Source organism: Dipodomys spectabilis, unplaced genomic scaffold, assembly GCF_019054845.1.
Source record: "Dipodomys spectabilis isolate Male_0828 unplaced genomic scaffold, ASM1905484v1 ptg000078l, whole genome shotgun sequence".
Lineage (NCBI taxonomy): Eukaryota > Metazoa > Chordata > Mammalia > Rodentia > Heteromyidae > Dipodomys > Dipodomys spectabilis.
This window is the reverse complement of record NW_024870755.1, coordinates 5,501,994-5,510,029: the sequence shown is the minus strand read 5'-3', so window position 1 is coordinate 5,510,029 and position 8,036 is coordinate 5,501,994. Positions and strand designations below refer to the sequence as shown.

Sequence of the window (8,036 nt, the reverse complement as noted above, 5' to 3'; positions counted from 1 at the left end):
GCACTCAGACTGACAGGAGATTAGAGAGTGAAATTACATGGTGATATCTTCCCTGAACTAGGTAATATAATTTTGTCTTCATAAAACAAACCAAACAAGAAAGGAATACACAGTTGGAAGTTTGGGCTAATTTTTTCACTATGTTTTGAAAAGTCAAGGTTCCAATTACAATGTAACTCAGATATAATCCTCAGTTGTGTTTGCAATGCTGTCTTCATTACAGAACATTTCTACATGCAAAATGGCTCTTGATTCCCATCCAAAATTCTCACCCAAAGTTAGCATAATTCTGTTGGATTCCAAAGAATTGATGAAGGATTACAAAAGCTTAAGCCCAGAGAAAAAGCGAATTTGTCTAATGCATGTCTTTGTAGATATTGCTAAATTAGAATTTAGATTTAAAATAAATGTTTTTGTTTTGTTTTATTTTCATATTCTATAAGATACTACACAATTCTTTTTAAGTAGAGGGTTTAATTGACAAATTTACAAATGATTCTTGCATTCTACTTGCCTAGAATATTCTTTCAAGAGAGTTATAATTAGAACTTAGTTAATAGATAATTCCAACAGTTCATGTATAAAATGATAATGTGAATAATGTAGACAGAGTTGCCAACAAATAGATGATGTTAACTTATAAATTTAGAAAACAGCAATTTTTGAGGCTTTGGTAGAACATTGTATGAAGAGTATAATTGTATGACATCTTCTTTTTTCTACCTGTATGTAACACAGGAAGCAATTTCCTAAATTATGTGCCTCTGTATACAATGAGAAAATTGCTAGGTTTGGGGTTTGTTTTTATTTTTGTTTTTATTTTATTGATTTATCATAGGGCTTGAACTCTGGGCCTGGACACTCTCTCTGAGCCTGTTTATGCTCAAGGCTCGTGCCCTACCACTTCAACTTCAGTGCCACTTATGTCTGGCTTTTTTGAGAAGTTTCTTGGAGATTAGAATCTAGGGAACCGTCCTACCTGGGTGGGTTTTGAACGGAAATCCGCCGATCTTAGCATCCTAAATATCTATGATAGTTAAAAAGCATAAGTATAAATAATGTTTACAAGTGTTTTGATCTCAAGAATACCAGTGGGGGAAAATGATGCAACCCAGTTTATTGTGGTGTTCTTTCCAGAACACAGAGGGCATCACATTAGCAGAGGTGTAGTATTTTTTCACAATAGAGATAAGCTATTCGTAATGTGCATTAAGGGAATTTTGAGGTGTTCCCTCCAAGTTGGAAACTGTTGGGCTAGGATGACTTTATGGCATAAATCTTAGGATTGATGGTCATAGAAATAATAACTTACTCTGATTAACAATTGCTTACTCTTGAAGAATTAATTATTACAGGTGCCTCATAGTTTTATCCTCTACCAGAATGTGGCTATTTTTCTGTTGATTTCTCAATCTGTAACACCCCACTGGAAACTGCATCTATTGCAGAATTTCATAACATGCCAACAGGTATGGAATGTTCAGAATTTGAAAATGAGTAGTTATCAGTCATAGGAATTTTGAAGAACACATATATTCTCTCCTCTTAACAACTTATTTACTTTTAAAATTATGGGTTTACATAGAATTGAACTGTTTTTGGTTTGAGTATGAGAAAGTACTAAATTTATTCTTTTTTCAAAATATTGTCAAGTATATTGTGAAAATATTGTCTAGTTGGATTCAAGTTGATGGTCCTCTGATTAAAAAGGGTTAATTAATTCAAATGAGATGCAAAATAGTATTAACTTTTAAAAAGTTACTGCATAAAGAATAATATTTACTATACCAATACCGTGAAATTTATTCATGCAACTTATTTTTTAAATTAATTTTATTGTCAAAGTGATGTACAGTGGGATTACAGTAATTGTAAGGTAGTTAATACATAACTTTTCAAAGGTGTTAGCCCCTCCTTCATTTTTCTCACAGTTTTCCTTCACCTCAATACTTCTCACAAGTTGTAATGTACATTTCCAACATATTGTCTTGTGAGTATTGCTATTGCATTGGTTTGCCCTTTGTCCTTTTTCTCACCATTTTGCTGTTCCTCTTCCCTTCCCTAATTAAGGTAAATATATACACAATACACAAGGTACCAAAATCAAATACAGCCGGGGACAAACCATAGGGGAAAAAATCCCCCCAAAATAGAAATCACATAGTACATTAAAAACTCAAACCGTACATAAAAATTTGTTTCAATATCTTGGAGTTCATTTTGCTCAGCATCAGCTTATATAGTCATTTATATGCATAACAAAGCCAATGGAAAATAATAGTTTCATGGACACTATATCATGAAAACAGCATGGTAACAGTTTTTGATGGTAAAGGTGGAATTAGGATTGGTAAATTCGCTATTCTGATAAAGGAATTTCAAAAGAATTTTAAAATTATGTCAGGTAAATTTTAATTGTTCAAACTTTTTAGCAACTTAACCTATTAAGAAAATTTAAAATTGCCTGGGAAAATAGGCTTTCATGAAAAGAAATCCATGGAGACTTAGCTGAGAGGAAGCAATGTGGGTGAAGATGGCTCATTTTCACACTAAACAAATAAACCTCAGAAACCTTGCTATAAATCCTGTAGGTTCCCCTGAGAACTATCCTTACCCAGGACAAATACTCTCACTGTGTGAAACAAGGTTGTAGTGGAATTTAAGTTCAAATTTCTTTAAAAAAGACATCAAAATGTGTGAATTGACTTTAATTACCAAGCAGAAATTCTCTGAAAAAGATAATTTGGGGCAAAATATTTAGGGAGAAAGTGCCCTCAACAATGAAAGAATGTATTGGGTATACACTTTTCTGTTTATAATACTTTACACAATATCTTTGCATGTGAAGCCCTGAAACAAAGAAAAATATCTGATTGGATACCTCAAGCCAATGATTTCACATTTCTAAGTAGCTCACAAAATATAATATCCTTATTAACATGAGATAGTGAAGACTTCTCTTATTACATTAGCCAAAAAGTTTTGGGTTCAGAAAAGAATTGAGCAAATTGAAAAGGTAAGAAAAGGTGTTCTTAGAAGCCCTAGCTAAGAGTATTGGCTTCAGCAGTAGAGGGATTCCAAAACTTTTTGATATAGATTTTGTTAATATTTTTGCTACCTAAAGTGATTTTACAGAACCTATTTGGCTCAATACAATGCAGAACAGATTGGATGAAGACATGAACATAAATTCCACAACCAAATAAAAGAATTTAAAAAGAGAAATCAGGAAGATGTAGCAGTGGGGGAAGCCTTATACTCCTTCAGCTTCACTAGACTTGAAGCCAAGAAGGTGTGATTAATTGGAAATCAAGAAAGGACTATGAGGAGGACATAGAAGTAGGACAAAGAAGTATTGTCTGTTGTAACAGACACTGTCATACAAGGTATGGGCGATTTAACTCTATTTTTCTCCATACATTTAGTTGAGCAAATGTAAGACCAAGAGAAAATAATCTATTGAAATAATTTTGGAAAGAATAACTTTTTTCCTGATATGTTATCTAAGAGCGTCTTACGAGAGATTAAAGTAAGTGAAGTATACTTCCTCTAAGCATCTTGTTAGCAAAACATATCTTTTAGGTTAGAAGTGATTGAACCAAAAAGTGTGGGAGTAATTTTAGTGGCCCTTTAGACACAAGAAGACTTTCAAGGTAAAAGAAAAAAGTATAGCTAAATACTTGTGATCACAGCTTATTGGACTGGTTTTATGTAGACAAAGTTTTACATTAGAGTTTGTCCTCATTAACATAGATGTTGGGTTTTCGTGGCAACCAAATGCAAGGATGAAGTTTAATGGACTATCTTGGATAAGTAAACAGCATGGTAGGAAAAGAAAGGAAAATAATATTTAGTAAATTAGTGTGGCTAATTACTTTGCTAGAACAAAGAATGAAAGATATAATTCAAAATCACTTGACTTAAAAGAATGAAGAAAGAGTTCTGAAGAGAGAGGAGAGAAAACATAGAGGACTCTTCTGTCTCCAGTGGAGTAATGGTTTCTTGATCTTGTTTCTTCCATTCTATCTTCACAAGCTATCAAGTGTGGCTGAGTACTGGAGTATCCATTGTAGAAAAAGAGAACTCACAGAAGAAAATATTTACAGCAGATGTTGGTTATTCTTAACCTTAGACAATCTATTTAAATCTGTTCAAAATTCTCTGCTACCCCAAACTGTCCTCTTTGAACAGCTTTGTTTGCTTTTCCCAAGACTACCCTTCATTAACTATTTAAAATTTTGAGAGGTCATATTCATCCTCTCTAGAGATTGCTGTTTGGTTGTGATTTTTGTGTGTTTTTGTTTTTTGTTGTGTTTTAAAACTAAATCTCAAGAGGTTGTGCAAGTATATTACAATAAATATGTCCATCAAATTGTCCAATGTTCCTGGATCAGAGTGACTCCTTCTATCATTCTCATCCAACCCCTTCTCCAAGATTTATTTCAGATTTACCACTTCTTTAGTCACATGTGTACATTGAGTATTCTAGCTGTACTTGCCCCTTGTTCCATTTTTCATTCATTCTATGTCTTTCTTCTCTGGTTTCAACTTCCTGATAGTCATTCTGTTAAACTGTTAATATTTTGAAAGGTTTATATACATTCCATAGAGTTTCAATCCTGCTTATACTTGAACTGATGTCAGTTTATATTTCCATAATTCATTCATCTGCAATAACAATTTGCAAGACTGGAGACGTGAAGCACCTAGACATGATTTTATTCTCATCCATTTGGAAGATTAATCTTTAGTTAACAAGAAAGTTTAAAAATGGCTTAGAATATATTCCTAACTACCAAATTTTATAAATCGCTTTGTAAAAAGGCTTGTGATTATTTTATTTTACATCGGATAATATTTTCTACTACCTCTAAGTTTTGGAAAAAGAAGAAAACTACGATTTACTACTATAGAGGAATATGAGAGAAATAGAAGACAGATTTTGTTTGTCACATCTTTGATGAGTACCCATATTCATGACTTTAAGTCATATTTCTTACTATGTTAGACAGATAGGGAAAACATAAAACAACATATGATAAGGCAACTATTTGTGACTTTTTATAATGTACCTTATTAAGTGATGAAATATACTTTATTAGCTAGTGTTTGAGTTTGAATTATGGGAGGTTGTTCTATTTGACACATTTCTGGAAGGCACCTACTGAACAACACAAATGGTGGGTGGTACTATTTCTACACTTTAATGAATGGTTGAACCTGTTTGGCATTAGTGCTGGGTAAATAAATCAACTCAATTGTAACTTGCACTCTAAACTTGAAAAGTTTGTAATGTCACTAATTATCATCGACTTGTCAATTGTTGTTTTGATGAATATGATTTTAAAAGATTATTTGAATAGGAATCTGTTTTCAGGAGATTAAATATAGGTTATCATTTGTTTGTGAATGATAACATTTTTATACTAGAAAACCAAGTTTTCCTGAAGTACCAGTATTTTGAAGCATTAACGATCTTCTCAAATAATGTTTTTGTGAATTATATTTGACCGGTAAGTCAAGTTTTCCTAGCCTTGGTAGACCAATTATGGATCTATCGTTCTAGGAACTCTTTTTTTTTTGCCTACTTATGTTGGACTGAAATCTTTCAGTAATTATTAGGAGAGGGGTATTAAAAATAATTTGTGACATTTGTGATCTTGTTCGCTCATATGGGCTGGTCATTTGTAAATTGAAACTTTGAATTACTGAACTTTCTTTCAGATTTTGTGATCTCATATTTCAAGCTCCCTTGCATTTCACAATTGCTTACTGCTAATTCCAGTGTCGTCAAGAATTGAGATGGATTTTCAATTACTTTCTGTTGGGATGTTGCATGGGCCTAGATGAGAAGTCTTGCCATTGTTACTTGATGATGCTGATAACTGAGACCTGGGATCCTAGGACATGTGTGTCCTGCAAAAGAATAATACGTTTTAGACATCATATCAGCAAAATTTGCGTATAATCAGAAATGCGGAGAAAAATATTTTGGAACCAGTGAGTTAAAATAATAAACAGAGCAGCAGAGTAAATTCCCTTATAGATTAGAGGAAAACAAATTTTTTTTTACAATGTGAATTCTGAAGACCAAGAACACTTAGAACCTATCACAAGTTTATACAGAAGACATTGCATTGATACTTTTCATATTCTGATATATATTCTAAACCTAATTATTTATATTCCAGTCTATTAATTGTAATTTATATCTATTTGTCAAATTATCAATTATTTCTGGTAAGTTTCACAGTGTGAAATAAAATATCAGCATGTATAAGTATAAAATATATAACTATATAAAATATAGGAAAAAGGCACATGTTTTGCAATGTTCTGATATGGTTAGGGTATCAAAGGCAACTGTGTTTTAATGTATTATTCCATTATTTCTACCTCAGTGTTTGATAGAGCTGGACCTAAAGCTTTATCATTTGTAGATTTACAGCCTAGAGACAAGAGGAAACACTGTGATTAAAACATTACCAATTTAAGGCCTAATATGGAGGAGAAACATATAGACTTCTCTTTTAACTATGAAAATATTTGGTGAATGAAAGGCAGTAGTGTAGATTCCTGCCTGGTAGTATGGTAGATTAGCCATGACATTAGGTAATCATACATATGAAAAAATTTTCACCTTCTTGGCTTTAGCTACTTTTGAAATGTTAGGTATAAAAAACAATTATATTTTGATAAAGTACCTTCTAGTCTAAACGATTCTATTTTAACTGTTCATCTCTCTATGATCCCTTTTAACTAAGATTAGTTTTGTTCCAATAAGAAAATCTATGCTGTCAGGGTAAGATATTCTGGTTGGTCTGTTGCTACATGGAAGAAGAGTAAAGGGTCAGGTAGACATTTTTGCCAGTAAGACCTCATTTAGGAAATTTTAAGCTACAGAAGTTTAGAAGTAGCTCTTAAGCAAGGTTTAATTTGAATCCATTAGCTCAAAGCTAACTCAGTTGATAAATAATTACTTGTAAAGCCATCACCTTTGGACCTAGCTATAAAGACTTCAAAGTATGATCAAATTTAAAATGAAAAATACTTAAAATTGTCATTGACAAAAAATTGCAAATGTGAGCATTTGACCAAACAATATAAGTTTTTTCCAATCTACCCAGAATTTTAGAGAAGTAAGATCAATAGCATTTTTAGGAACAATAAGGTTTCCTAGTTACAAACAGTCAACCAAGGATATATGCCTGTATAAAGACTACATCATTAACTACTTAAATTTACAGGATACTACATGCTTCAGCAGCACGTTTACCCAAATTACAATATAGAGATTAACATGGCACTTGCACAAGGATGATATGAAAATTTAAGTATTCCATATTTGTCATTCTTCAGATGCAAGAAATTAAAAACAGTTATTAAAAATTAATTACAAAAATACAAATGTAACAATAAATGTAATTCATTGAACTGAAAGTTAGTTTGACATCAGTGTACTAAATCCTCAACTTAGAAAAACCTTTACATAGCATAATCTTTACAAAACTTTTCAAATTAGATATCATTGTCATTTTATCCCAAAGAAATAAAATACTATAAGGACCTAGGAAAAAAAGGAATCTTAAACTGTTTCTATATGGAATGCTATCTGAAATAACACATTTAATCGTGAACCTATATATTATAAAACAATGTAGAATTCAAAGTATTATATCCAGGAACAAATGAAACACATTATGGATATTATACAAACAAAATACAGATTATTTTAAAATATAATTTTTTCATACAAGCACCAGAAATATCTTTAGTTTTTGTACTACTCATTTCAACAGATAAGTTAAAATGATTTCTGATTTAAATAATCACAAACCCAGCAGAAATCATTATAGATGTATACAAACAAATCTTGAATACATTTTGACATCAAAGTCAGGCAATTCACTTGAAAAATACGATGGAATCCATGAATTTTTAAAGTAAGATATTGCAGTTGCTTTGTATTGTGAAAATATTTTGTATGGACACAAAGATGGATTGGCATTTTTGAAATTTAAGAAACTTAACCAAAC

General features: G+C 31.7%; 1 pseudogene; it reads left to right on the top strand.

Annotated features, from left to right (window-relative positions):
• Nucleotides 1-7,255: 7,255 nt before the first annotated feature.
• LOC122110496 lies at nt 7,256-7,349 on the top strand (annotated as a pseudogene).
• The last annotated feature ends 687 nt before the right edge of the window (nt 7,350-8,036 follow it).